At 35.9% G+C, this 14921-nt stretch overlaps 1 long non-coding RNA gene across 4 annotated transcripts in view; it reads right to left on the bottom strand.

Moving 5' to 3' along the window:
* Positions 1-4290, bottom strand: part of LOC135299171 (uncharacterized) — a 43997-nt gene extending 39707 nt beyond the window's left edge. For all 4 annotated transcript variants that reach the window (XR_010361213.1, XR_010361216.1, XR_010361214.1 and 1 more), the window contains exon 1: positions 3664-4290. This is a non-coding gene — a long non-coding RNA (uncharacterized LOC135299171). The remainder of the gene's footprint in view (positions 1-3663) is intronic.
* Between the last annotated feature and the right edge of the window lie 10631 nt (positions 4291-14921).

Below are 14921 nucleotides of genomic sequence, written 5' to 3'. Positions count from 1 at the left end.
ACAGGCACAACCCAAACAGCTATCTCAAGGTTTCAAGCCAGGCTTTTTTTTGAGAGAGAGAATTAATGAACATTTAACAATGCACATGTTGAATTTGAAATATTTGAGCACTGAAAGTGATGACAAATTGCAAAATTATTTCTGAATATTTTCACCTTTGTACAGGAGAATTCTGTTCAAGACAAATAGGAAAGCTCAGAAAAATGTTGGACATTTTTGTATGTGAATGGTAGTCTCAAAGGAGGTACAAGGTCAGTGAGAAACCAATAATGTAGAAGAGGAATTGGAATGAAAATTATAGGGTTTTTTCCTCTTGATTAAAAAACACCAAAACCATAGCTTAAGAGCATGTATTGAAGATTAATTTTACAGACACTCAGATGACAGGAGTGTATTTTTGTTAAGGAAAGTGCCTGTCATATCTTTTTTTATGCATTAGGTGTGGGCCAACTTATGGCCCTGATACTAAAAATGCCTGATAATAAAAAAAATATTAATGAATAATTTTCAAAAAATCAAGGACATGAACAAGCATGGCCAGTAAAAGTATCATCTGTGTTTTCTCTCCTGTTTCTTTTTCTAAAAGAAAGATAAGTTATTAGTGGCCACTGTGGTCTGAGGCACTGCACAGGCAAGAGAAGCAGCAGTTGTAGGTTCGTTAAATATAGCAGGAAAAGATGACATCAGACTAGCACGCACACTGAGCAATGTGTTGGGAGGAAGGGAATTCCAGAGGGCAGAAAGCTGTCTATCACACTGGGTACCAATGGGAGGTTATCACTCTGGAGTGATATTCTCGACTTTGACTCCCACCCGTGTCTTTCCCTTGACCAGACAAAACCAGTCCAAACACATGCAGTGACTAGAAAACATAAATGCTCTCTTACAAGTGGCCACACCAGCAAGGAGGTCAGAGACATTGCATGACAGCTGTGAAAAGTGAGCATCACACTGTTTTTCACCTAAAGCAAGCGAGATCTCCATGAGCTGGGAGCACATGGTCAATAGTTGGGTACTGTTCAGCATTTTACTGAGAAGATGGCTTCAGGGAAGTCGGGAGTTCAGGAGTGACTGTCACAACAAATTGCAGAGTAACTGTTGTAGAAGGCAGAGTAGAATGAGGTCCCAATTAAAATGATTTGGCAGAGGTGCAACAGCAAGCACATCCATTTTCTGGAAAGCAAATTCATTCTACTGTCCAGTGAATCTGTATCAGAGTGACTTTCATGTTATCTGAGTCATTTGCCACTTTAAATACTATAAATTAGTGTAGTTGTTGTTGATATGCACTTAGCATTCAGAAATTCGAGGAAATCTCAAATGCAAAAGATCAGCACTAAGGACTGTGAAAAAAATCTGCCACAGCAGCAAAACCAGTGAGGTTTTTTGCCATATCTTGACACTGTCAATATCTACAGCAGTGACAAATCAACATGCATAAGTCATTAATTGTAAAACTGCTGCTAGTATGACATTCTCAGTTCCTCATGTTGCTTCCTCAGTATCTACAGCGAGTACTGGTATGCTGCAAACAAAACTGAAAATGTCTATTAATGTTTATTAGCAGCTTCTCTTTATTTCAAAGGATGAATCATCTCTTGGCTCCTGAAACTCTGAGTTAATCTTAGCCACTCCTGCACTGACTCATACTTTACTACTATTATTATTATTATTATTATTATTATTATTATTGTTATTGTTATTGTTATTATTGATATTACTGTGGGGAGTCCAGTGAGATATTCCAGTCCATATTACTAGTGCCATAACATGTGTGATTCATCCCAAAGAACATATTGCTAGTGAACACAGTATGATGCCAGGATGTACAGGAAAATGGAAAAGAAAAATCTGAAATATGAAAAGGATTAACAACTGGACAAGACACATGACAGCTCTCAACGATATATTGCTGTTGAGTGATTGAGATTGAATTAGAAAATAAGAGCGCTATAAAGTTCTAAGGAAACAGAGAAGGAAATCATTCACTTTCAAGCAGGACATCATCAGCCAGGAGCTTCCTCATTTGTTCTCTTTCTTTATGACAAACAAAGGGAAATGCACTCTGACCTTTAGAGATCATTTTTATCATTCTGTTTTCTCCAGAATTTTGAAGGACATATTGTAACTGTGTGCATAGCTGGTAATATAGAATGATGCCATGAGCCTACCCTACCATATATGAGCGGTGCTGACAAGATCCAGAGCAAGTCAGGATTGTCAGGGCTCCACACGAGTCTTTACAACTCCAGAACTACCTTACTAGAAACACATCAAATAAAAGGTGCTGTTCCTTAGACCTGTTAGTTACACACCCCTTTGCTTAGGATTTCAGGAACCACAGAAGCAAAAAATGCAGTAGCATGATCCCTTAATGGACAATTTAGCTTCAGGTTACAAATCTCCTGCTGTGACTCCCATCAAAGTACAGCACTCTCAACAGGTACAAAATATCCATGGCACAGATAACACAGCCACAGCTCCTACCCAGCTCTAATGACTACACAGTCTACTGCCTCTGCTCTAAACTAACATCCCACTCCTGCAGAGGTTCTTGGGTTTGCTGATATTTTTTTTGTTGGGATTTTTTTCTTTGTTTTTTTGTTTTTATTCAAGTGACATTTACATTTCCTGTTCCTCACATTAAATTTTGCCGCTTGGAAACTGGAAAGAGAATAATATATGGGTCCATAAATCCACAAGCTGGGGAGGCCATCTGAGTTAAAACATACTCCTGAGCTTGCTTAGACTTAGTTTGCAATGCACAAACCCCTTGGAAGTGTTATTCTAATTGAAGTGACCTGGATAAGAAAAATAATTAAATAAAATAGCATCATTCTATTCTATTGGACATGGAGCTGGAAAGGATAAGAAAAAGTAAAGAATTAACTTATTCCTAATTCTTAAAAAAAAAAAAAATCAGATACTTTTCACTGCTTCTCATATCTCCTTTAGTAGATGAAAAGTCAAAGATTTGCTACCGAATTTAACATCGTGTGATTACCAGACCTGATGATTTGCCTGCATTTTATGCATTCAACATTCACAAACACAGCTATAGTAGAGGATGAACCTAATTTCTAGTAACCTCTTCCCTCTCATGGTGAAAAGCAGACTTTATTTTATTCCAAGTAATTACCTTTATTAAGTCTGATGTCTTGTTCTGTGCAAGGATCATATGCATATTCTCTCATGCTCTGTATCACTCAATAGTCATAGAATCATTTAAGTTGGAAAGGACCTTTAAGAACATCTGCTCCAATCCTCAGCCCAGTGCTTCTAAGTCCACTACTAAACCATGACCCCGAGCACCACCTCTACATCTCTTTTAAATACCTCTGGGGGTGGTGACTCAACCATTTCCCTGGGCAGCCTGTTCCAATGCATTTTGGTGAGGAAATTTTTCCTCATATCCAACCTAAAACATCTCCCAGCAAAACTTGAGGCCATTTCCTCTTGTTCTATAGCTTTTTACCTGGGAGAAGAGACTGACCCCAACCCGGCTACAACCTTCCTTCAGGTAACTGTAGAGAGTGATGTATTTTTCCTCTACCCCTTATACCATGTTCCCTATTTGAAAAGGCTCTCTAAGCCTTCCTTCTTATCATTTTGTTCCAGTGCTTACTTTTTTAAACTATTCTGATGGCTCTTCCTTCTACTTACCAGTGTTTAAAAGTGGTTTGCTTTTGCCCTTTAAAATTCCTGTCATCAAAGCTCCTGGAGCTACTTGTCTGGGTTTTGTAATCCAAAATTCCTTTTACAGGTTCTTGAGACTGAAAAGATTCTTTCCTTAGAGAACATAGCTTTCCCCCTTCAAATTTTTTTCTCTCTTCTGATGAAGCTTTTGTCATCTGAACAAATGAGAGCATTTGAAAATGAATAAGGTAAATCTGGATTTACTCAATTTATCTGCCTTACTAATCTTTAAATTTGAAAATAAAACACATTTCTTGTATTTTGTTTATCTTTTCCATCCAACTGCACAAAGCCAATATAAATCTGTTCAAACTGAGTAAGAATTGAGGTGACCTTGACAATGGATCTGTAACAATTTTGTTACATAGATAACAATGGTTTTACTGACAAGACATTCAATTTATGTGCAGTAATTCTCTGTAAGTGATAAAATACATCACTATCAGTGTTGGATGAGATATGAAAGGACAGCTTTAAGTCTGATTAAAATTCAGTGGCCTATTTTAGCACACATAACTATGCAGGACTTGCACTTGAATGCTCTGTGAAGTACTGACACTGATGTGATGAAGTAGTGTGTTCTGAAATAGAGAAAACTGAGAATCAAGCAGGCTGGCATTGAGCTTGCCAAGACATTGGCACATTTTGTGACTCATCTCCAGGACTGGGCCTCATTAACCCAATAAGCTAAATTAGACAAATTGCTTTCAGGAAAAAAAATTCTGTTCTGAAGGCAATCAAACAAAGTAATTTCCCACACAAAATTCATAATTCAAAATTCAGTTCTTTCATCAAAATGCTGTGGAATAACTGAAAATCTCCTAGTACTCAACATTAATTCTCTCCTCCTGATTTTTATACACAATACCGAAGCTCAACCCTTTCTGGGCTATTTCTCTGTGTAAACAGTTTGCTCTGAATAATAAATAATCCTGTCTTCAACTTTTGAGATATCATTTTTTAATATAAAAATCTGCTCCTTTTAAAGCTTTCACTGGGCAATGAAAGCTACCTCATTTTCCACAGTATTTCACCAATCCTAATTGAAATTTTATTTTTCCTGTATTTAATTTATAATTTTGAATTATTTTTACTGGATCACAAATGCTGGAATGCAAGGTATATGATATCTATCATGTTTGATGTGTCATGTTTGGTTTGGCTAACAATTTTCACCAAGTAAACTGAATGTGGGTTTCTTATCTCTAGGTATCTTTGATTGTAAATTCCTCAGGGCAGTGACTGAGACCTCAACAAGGTACTGAAATCAATTAAACAAACATCAGTAGTTAACCTGTACAGTAAATTTCCATGACTTCACTGACAAACATATTACTAAATACTTTTCAGTACAATAATTGTCAGTCAACTAGTGAAATTCCTGAACATCAGAAGCTGATATAAGTGGAAGAAGCATATTGAAATTGTAGGATAACCTAGGTAACATAACACAAATCCTACTGGGCAACAAAATAATAAACATTTTGCACAAAATCACTGGCTGTTGGATTAATCATAAATTAATCATTAAACATATTCTATCTTCCACGTGCTCTCAAGTTGTTTTCATCCTCACTACAGTTGTGGAGACATATAATACACAAACCAGCCGTATTGCTAATCAGTAACATACCTGTGTAAAGCACTAAAAGCCTCAACACTTCCCTGAAACCCACACAGATTTGGTTGTGCCAGCCAGATAAGAAATAGGCCAAAAGGACAAAGATAAACTTGTTAGGCCTCCAAGACTGTAGCATGGATTTTGTGCACAGCTACAACACAGCAAGGTATTCCAAAGAGATAAACACCATTACATTTTACGTGGTGATGAAAGATGGTTCCTTCTTACTGAAGAACCCATCTGTTTTTTTCTACTTCCCCATGGCTATAATCAAATCAAGTTGTAGGAAGCCTAACTAAGTCTTCACATTCTGGGTTTTCATTATTGCTACCCTCAACTTGGACCAAACCACCTTAACAGCCAGTTAATGGGATTTTAAAACACAACTGAGTTTGTTACACTGTCAGATTGCGTTGTGTAGCAGTCATCTGGTTTGAATTTGGTTTGAATGCAATACATTCCTCAAAAAAAAAATTCCAAGAAACTTTCTATCACTTCTACTTCAATGATAATTTTACAAACTGAAATCAACAGAATTTGTACACTAGAGGTTCAATATGCTCTTAATACCCTATTTGGACAGCACTGACTGTGGTTTGACCTTTATTCTTTTCCAGCCTTTATAAGTACTTGGGAAAACAGGTGAGGGAAACTTATTTTATTTAAATTCCAGAAAATTAAATAACTTATATTTTACAAATCAGATCACTTAACAGCAAATACTCAAGCACTGTGTGCAAAAAGCCACCTGGAGCACTTATGAGTGAGAAGTTTTTATTATACTGAATAGAGAAAGATATCTTCAAGTTAACTCCATGCATTTAGTAAAAAACACCAAAAAACCCCAAGCAACATGCAGGGAAGAGTTTCAAATCACAATTTCTATTATTTAAGAGCATCCTACCTTGCTTTTAAGCTTGTAACATAGACAGCAGTTAATAACAAGTAGAGGACTGAATGCATTATGTGGCCTTTAAGAATTCACACAAAGATAAATGGGTATCCAAGGAAAAGACCAAAAGTCTCTACACAGAAATTCTGATTATACAATAATGCACAGAAGTCTGCTTTCAAACATTTGGTGAATGAAATTCAGCCAAAAAGTAGCATTAACTCTCCAGCTTACAAGATTTGACTTTATCAGATGTTTTCAAAATATAATATGCTCATTGCTTAGAGTGGTTATGTCTTCTAACCACAAAACAAACAGCAAGAAAACAGTTAAATGTATTTTAAATAATTATACTAAAACCCAGTGGTAATGGAAGCTTCTGAAATTCTGTATCACCAAAAATCTGAAACACTACCAATAATTACACTAAGAAAACATTTAGTAATTACTTTGTAATCATAAACGGCTAGTTTACCACTAATCCTCTCTTGGGTTTTTCAGAACTCTTTAATTCAGGAAAGTGAAAAAAATGCACCTACACTGCCACCTTGTGGAAAATATCCATTTTCCATTGATTAGCTTTCCTGGATAAAACACCCCCTCAAAAGGAAATTTCCTTTTCTTTTAGTACACTGCTCTTACCTATCAGACTGGTAAACATTTTAATTTTTTTTTTAATAGGGCAGTATCAGTTTAACTTCAACTAATTTTTCTATATAACATAGAAATGATGAGACATATTCTGCACCAAATTAGTACTTCAAAGACCAACTCAGATAAAACCAGCAACTCAGAGAGAAAAAAATCATAGTACAGTGAATGCAGCTGTGACCAAATGGAATGTTCTCATTTTCCAGAACCAGATTTGTAAAATCCCCCTTTCAAACACATCCTCTCACTTACAATTTAAACAGCACCTGCTCAGCATCTCAAACAATGCCCCCAACAACACCTGTACAACCTTCTCACCCTGGGAGGAGCTGTCACTGAGCAGAATTCACAGTCAGAGTGGGAATAGCTCCACTGCAAACATGAAGGAAGCACTTCATCACCCTTTACAGGTTAAAACCCACTTCCATTCCACTGTAGGCTGCAAGAACCACAAGGCAGGTATTTTTCACTCAGGGGTGGTAAATGAACATCAATCAGTTCCAAATGGTGTTATATCAGTTAGACTCAGCAAAAGAACAACTTTCTTAATTTTTTTTTTTTTTAATTGAGATGGATGATCTTGAAGGGACCACCCATAAAAGTTAAAAAAGCAAAATACCATAACACAGGATACAAAACTGTGCAGCATGAACACGAACTGCAGCAAAACCACAGCTGGGATCTAGTCTGAAGTTTTGCAAATGTGCTCCGATGCCCTTTTTTTTGGGGTTGTGAATTTGATATACTTAAAAAACATGTATTCCAGTCTTCCATGTTTTTATCTGGACCCTCTCCATCTTCAAGCAATCTTCCTAAATAGGCTCCCTTATCCCTCTCTACCACACTTTCACAGGCCACTATGAATATGAATATCTCTTGGTGCACATTATATCCCACACACAGCCATAAAATATATATTGGCATTCTTGAGCTCATGAAGATTATACAGCATTTTACTAAGAGAGTGTTCCTCTATTTTCAGCAGGAAGACTATTGAATTCTAAGATCCTGAATGCCACAAAAGAGACAATTTTGGTCCTGTTTGCCCCGAAAACACAAACAAGTCAATTTTTGTCCATCATGTATGGGGCAGAGAAGATTACTGCCCAAAGTGGGGTGGGAGACATGGAAGAGGTTGTACTTGATGGAAAATTGCCAATACAACCAATAAGACCCTCCTTAATTATGATGAACCATAAGAGAGTCACTTAATAGGCCTACCTAGATCAGAGATAATATTTACTACTGGAAGAGCAAAAAGATCTTCTGTGTCAATAAGCAGAGAGTTCAATATGTAGCATAACAATTAGCTGCTATGACATAGTATTTTATTACATTAACAGTGATAAAGAGACCTTAAAATCTTAATAAAATTCTGCCCACCTCAGGGTGGTAGACTTCAGAATGAGAAAAACAACAATAAATTTTCTGACTGAAAGCTGTCAAGGCTTTTACAGTCAGAGTTGGATGTAAAACTAAAGTTAGAATCATCCTCATGACATATAGGAGGACCACATGCCTGGAAAAAGGTGAAATTCCCAATCACAAAAATCCAGCTGTTTTTTATTTCAAACACACATTTAAAAACCAAAAACAAAACCCAAGAAACACCCAAGTAGTTCTCTGTCCACAACTGCTGGTTCAATAGGGAACTTCAATGAATTCATTTCTTTTACAGCTGCTAAGCTGAGCTGGAGCTTGTATTAGCAACAAGCATAATTCTATCAAAAATATGCTGGTTTTATCCTGAAAATATAAGATCATCTTCTGCATAGCCTATTAAGTTAGCCTGCCTGTTAAATTTGCATGTCTGTTAAAATGGAGATGTTGATGTGCTTTGAAACCAAATGGAAAGGTAAAGCTAAGCTTCTGCTCCCAAAGACAAGAACTAACTGTACAGCTGCTGAAATTTTTTGATTATAAGAAATAACTTTAAATGGTCACTAATCTAAGGATGTGAATTAGTCTCTACACATCCTGATCTTCTTCCCTCCTCTGTCCTCAGGCTCTTCTACAAGGGCAGCTGCAGCACCACATTCTGAAACCCACCAAGTCAGAAATCCTCATCCCCCCTGCAGCAAATCCAGTTGCGAGAAACAATAACAAAATCATAGGAAAGTTTTATGCAATAAGTTTACTTGTTTAAATAAATATTATTCAATTAATAATATGTGAATATTGTATAGCATGAAGTTATTTTTTCACAGACACTTCGGGGAATGTACTGTTGTCCAAGATAGGTCAACACCCAAAACAGCCTGGGATTTTTGGCAAAAGAGAGGAAAGTGAAGTGGAACTTGATTGTGGGGGAGTTTCAAGTAAAGATAGAATAAATCCAGGTAGAAATGAAGGAAATTCTGAACCCACCTGTTTATTAAATTTTAATAAATGGTAACAAGCATGAAAATAATTAATTAATAGAAACAACCAATCTTTTAAAACAATGTATACCCATCAATATATATCTGTACATTTGGTCTAAGACCAAACATACTTTCTGTACCTTAACATGCCAGCTCTCTCTGTCTTTGTCTTGACCAATGTATAGCATGCCTTAATATTGTACAAAAAAATCTTCATAAAATAATTTCCACTTCAAACACAGTACTTGACACTATATAAGCAAGAAACATATGTGTAGCATACCAGCACAGAAAATGGTAGGTCGGCAAATCTGCAGCATTCTCCTGATGGCCATTATTATTGTATAAGCCCAGTATTCATACATAAATATTTGAAGATCTATTTTTATTGCCTTAAAGCTGAACATCAGAAAACACTTTAATATTTTAGATCTCTCAACTCAGTGTGTTTGAAAGGACCATGTCTCCATGAGCTATTCAATAAGGATTTGATGTTAGTTCACAATTTCTCTGTATAATTTAAACATCCACCTTTAGGGAATTTTGTGCCCCTTTCCCCCAGAGTACACTTGCATAATTTCTCACAGATTCTTGGGAACTCATAAAAGTTTTATATATGCATGTCAAGATAAAAACCACTTTCAGGTAAGTGAAAGGAGTGCCTGCTCTGAAAAGCTGTAGACATCGAGAGCTAAGCATTTCTGAGCTGGTTTAAGGCCTTGATTTTGCATTTATTTATATATGTATCTCAGGAAAATTCCTATGTGTTGCTTATATCAATGGAAAAATTATACACTCAATATCTTCAGTGCTATACCCTTGGACATTGAACAGGTTTTCCGAATGCAGGATTTTCCTTCTTTAAAAGATTTATTTCTAAAGCATTCCTCCTAAAAGTTTGGTTTTGCTCTGATGAGGTTGATAAATATATCTTGACCCTTCAAATTCTCTTAAATATTAAATGACTGTGGTGCCCTTTTAAGGAGAAATTGTACAGTTTATCCAGAGTCAGTGATTAGTTAACATGACAATATCAGCACAGACTTCAGTGGTGCAGTGTCAGGACTTATAACAGCAGTCATTCCTGCCTTTTCTGTGACTTCTGAATTAAAATTATTTTATTGGCATTTTTCTCACAAAAAGTTTCATTTTTGCATATTAAAAAAATGCTTAAAATGTTCAAAACTTTCATCAATAATATAATTAAGTATATCCTACAATGTTAATTTTTTTGGACACCATTCAAAAGACATAAGATCACAGTATTTTATGCTCATTAAATATTTAAAATACCAATATAAAAGTTTTTAGACTGAAGTGTTTATTCTTCAAATATATTATTCTTTATTCTTTCTACATATGCAAATTTATCTGTTTACCTCTCTTCTTTACAGTATAGCCTGAAAAAATGCAGAGAGCTGTGAATGAAAAGACAAGAAGAGACCAAGCAGCAGTGATAATTCTGAATTACAATCAATACCCCTGAAATAAGTTTTCTTTGTGCCTCCCTCCCTTTTGAATGTTGGTTAACATTTCTTGAGATGTCCAGAAAATGTGTCAAAACACATTTATGTGTCCGTATTCCTGAAAGAAATTACAAGCATTCATTGTCTTGCTAATGAGTCCTCTTTTGAGCCAAGGATATGCTCATGCAATAGTGATACATATCAGACAAAATATTACATAAAAAATAAACTAGTTGAATTAAGGATTGTACAAGAGCTCTGAAACTTTAAAGAAAATCCAACAAGTAATTTCTTCAAATAACAGGACTTTTAATTAATATACCCTTACATACCATTCACTTACTATGCAAGGAATGACCTGTCTTAAGAGTTTTTTACACATAATAAAAGACGGAGTTAAATCTGTGAGTATTGGTACTTAAACATCCCTATAAACTTGTGCAAGGCTGAGACGGCTATAAAAACTCTGTTCATCACTAATAAATCACTCCCTTTCTTTATCTTAATAGCACCAGCATAAAACCAAATGATAACAGTTCCTGTCCAGATTTACAGTGATGTAGCTGAGGTCAGCACTTGGATCCATATGTTTTAGTGAGTGCTTATTTCTATGCGTACTTAAAACTATCAACCACATAGACCTAAAGAGGCTGCAAACAAAAGAGAAAAAAGTTCCACTTATAATTTGTCTATAATTTATAATGCCCAATACAAAGCATTTGTGAACAAACAGAGAGACAGGTCTCTCTACAGCAGAGAATAAAGTTTGAACTTTATATTTAAAGGCATATACTGAGCAGAGGGAAAGGAAGTATAACACAATATGAGAAACTGGCTTTCACAGCTGTCCTGCTCTGCCTCTGAACAGGCAAGTGACACTAGACTGCAGAAGAAAGAAGGATGTTCGATTTCAAGAGGTCTGTGGAATAGAAAGCAGAAGACCCTGTAGCTCAGCTCTAGAAAGAAAGTCAAACAGTCATATTGAACACAAATAGATCGAATCACTAAACACCACAAAACACAAAACTCCTTTGAACATGCACCAATCAATTGCAGAAATGCTACTGTTTAATTTAGGGGGGGAAAAAAGCTGTAACTTTTTGTTAGGAGCACTGCATTTCATTTCACTTGGGATAATGGAAAGAGAAGAGAGAAAGGGAAGGAGACCAAAACTATTTTTCTCTGTACTCTCTGGTAGGAAACTGGGGATGTGTTCTCTGTGCTACCAACAGAGATAGATCACACATCCTCTAAAAAGGTATTTGTCTCTATAGCTTATTTCACACTCCAGCATTGTAATGCAAAGTACCACAGGACACACAAGCAGAACTTAAATAAAATCAAATTGACAAATTCATTTTAAGTGTTCTGGTTTAACACAAAAGAATTATTCTGGTGTGCCATCAAGAAGGTCCTTCTTTCATAAGTTTACTGCACAACCACATTACTACAACCAACAAATGGAGATAAGGTTCACAATGAAAAATGTGACTGACTGTATTACTACATATCAGCTGTTCAATTCTAAGCTTGTTTTAATAACCTCTTCTTTCTTTTTTTCTTTTTTTCTTTTTTTTTTTTTCTTTTTTTTTTTTTTAATCCACGAAGAATGTAAGTCAGCAAAGCCTGGTGTGGAATCTGAAAACACTCCTGGAAGGAAAGGAATGCACAACAAATTACAATTTCTGGAGTATTGAATTTGTATCCAAATCAAAGCTTCTCGGCATCTTATTTAAAGACATCTTGTCCAAAACTTTCTTCACACATCTAGAAGAAAATTCTGTAAACACATCTTTCACATGTGCATAGAGAACAACAAACTTCAATTTATTTAAAAATATTTTTGAAGAAAGATAAATTTTCTTTTGCTCTCAAGTTTACACACAGACCCATGGTATTTTCAACAGGTCTTGTATGTCTACCCTGACTAGGCTACAGACTCAAAGTACGGCGTAAAATGTTGTCAAGTAGAATTTCCATATTTCTTCCCAAAATGCATCCTGTTTATAAAGAAAAATAGTCAAAAGGTCTCTGAGCCCTCCAATGGTCTCCTCACCAAGCTGACATACACCCTTCCACACCAGTTTCTCTGAAGATGGAAGGATTCCAGAAAGTCTCCAAGGACAGATTTTAGAAGGAGGTCCTAGTTAAAATACTGGCAGCACATATATTTGTCTTTTTAATGGCAACCACTTTACATTGTTTAGCACATTTAGCAGGATTTAAAGATGAATTTAATATACTGACAAACTTTCAGAAAAAGCCTGTGAGGTGGAGGGCAGAAAAATGGTGAGAGATGAAACATATAGTCACTGCCAACGGGTCTTGAGCAAGCACTGCATGAGCAGGTGAAAAAAAATCTAGTGACTATGAAGAGCTTGATGACAGCTCTGGGTCTGCTCCCCTTATTCAACTGTTTCCACTTATATTCACTTCTGCATCTGTTATATATTATGGGGTGTTTTTATTACCAGCTTTGGATCCTCTGAAGCAGGTGAGCATGTGTTCAAAAGACAACTGAAAGAAAATAAGACATTAGAAAGAAAACAAGAAACAGTTCAGAGAAAAGCAGAACAAAGTGTGATCTTTGCAAATAAAGGCAGTTTCATTTTAATTGTTTGTGCCATTTGAATGGAGACAAAATTAGTAAAACACTTTAAATTTAAATTAAATCAGGGAAAGTAGTTGATGCATATAATCTCTCTTGGCAAAGACTGCTCAAGAAGAACAACAAATATACACACTTACCACCTGCAAGTATCTATCATAAAATGATATTCCTTAAGTAATTTTACCCGTTTTTCCATCCTTCTTATTTAAGCAATTATTTATAACTCACTTGCTAATCTTGCCTGTTTTCCTCTGTATTTATGTGTTGACAGAGGTCCCAAGTCAGAAAAGCATTTGAGATCCAAGTGCATGGTGGCAGGGAGAATAGTTCATTCCCCACAAAATGTCTTCCTTGAATATGAACTCTTTGGCCAAGGATAATGAAATTATGTTTTTGTTTTAAAACTGTTCTTGGAGGAAAAAAAAAAGAAAAAAAAATAACCAACAGACCATATCCAAAGTACTTATCTCTTGGGCTATATGTAACTTGGGTTGTTTGTTTGTTTGTGGTTTTTATCTATATTACCTATATTTTAATAACTTATTTGCTGGTTATGAAAATATGCAGCTTTACATTTGAGACTATATAAAAAGGTATTAATTTTTTATTTTTTTTTTACTGTTGAGACTACAAAATTCTGATAGGGACTGTGAAGCAATTCACAGTCCAATAAATTGTAATTTCACATCTAAAAAGTTTAGAGGTGCTGCAGAACTACTTAAGCACTTGACCAGCTTCTCCCTCAAAGGAATACAAACATCTGTATTAGAGTGTAGTTACATGATTCATTGTCTTGTCTTCAGACAGTAAAGCCAGTTTAAGATGTTCCCATGCATTTCCTCCCTGACCCCAGCCATTCCTTGTTTCCTTTAAGCTGCTCCCTGAAATAAACCAATAATAAAAAACTCTCGGGGAAAAGAAAAAAAAATAGTCTTTTGCAAGCACTTTCTTATTATTGGAAGGAAGGTATTTTTCTCTTAAAACACATGTGGTGATGACATCTCTAAAGTAACCCAGAGGAAATTGTCTGGGCCACAATGACAAAAAAAATCCATGAAATTCTGGTCTAGTCATCAGGAAGCTCTCAGAGAGACAGTTTACATTCCACTTGCTTTTCCCAAGACTGCTTACCTTCTAGCTGTACATATAATGCAATAAGTGAAAAGTTTTGTGAAACAGGAAAAAAACCACCAAATCACATTTCTTATAAGACCTGTTCTATAGACTGGTGGTCAAGACAGTTCCTGAAAGTAGAGACACATATTTCCATTCCCACCACTGAGAAAACTACTTGTCCTAAGCCATAACACAAAAGGCAAGTCACAGAATCAGAATCATTTAAGCTGCAAATGACCTCCAGGATCACCAGGTTTAACCTCTCACCAATCACCACCCTGTCAACTAGACCAGAGCACTATGTGCCACATTCAGTTACTTCTTGAACACTCACCACCACCCTGATGGTGTTGTGTTCCAACACCTAACAATCTTTTCCATGAAGAAATTCCTTCTAATGCCTCACATTAACCTCTGCTTATGCTGTTTGAGGTAATTTCCTCTCAACCTATCACTTTTTCCTTGGGAGAAGAGGCCAACCCCCACCCGACCACACTCTCCTTTC

Source organism: Passer domesticus, chromosome 4 (genome assembly GCF_036417665.1).
Source record: "Passer domesticus isolate bPasDom1 chromosome 4, bPasDom1.hap1, whole genome shotgun sequence".
In the NCBI taxonomy this organism is placed as follows: Eukaryota; Metazoa; Chordata; class Aves; order Passeriformes; family Passeridae; genus Passer; species Passer domesticus.
This window is presented reverse-complemented; position numbering and strand designations above follow the sequence as displayed.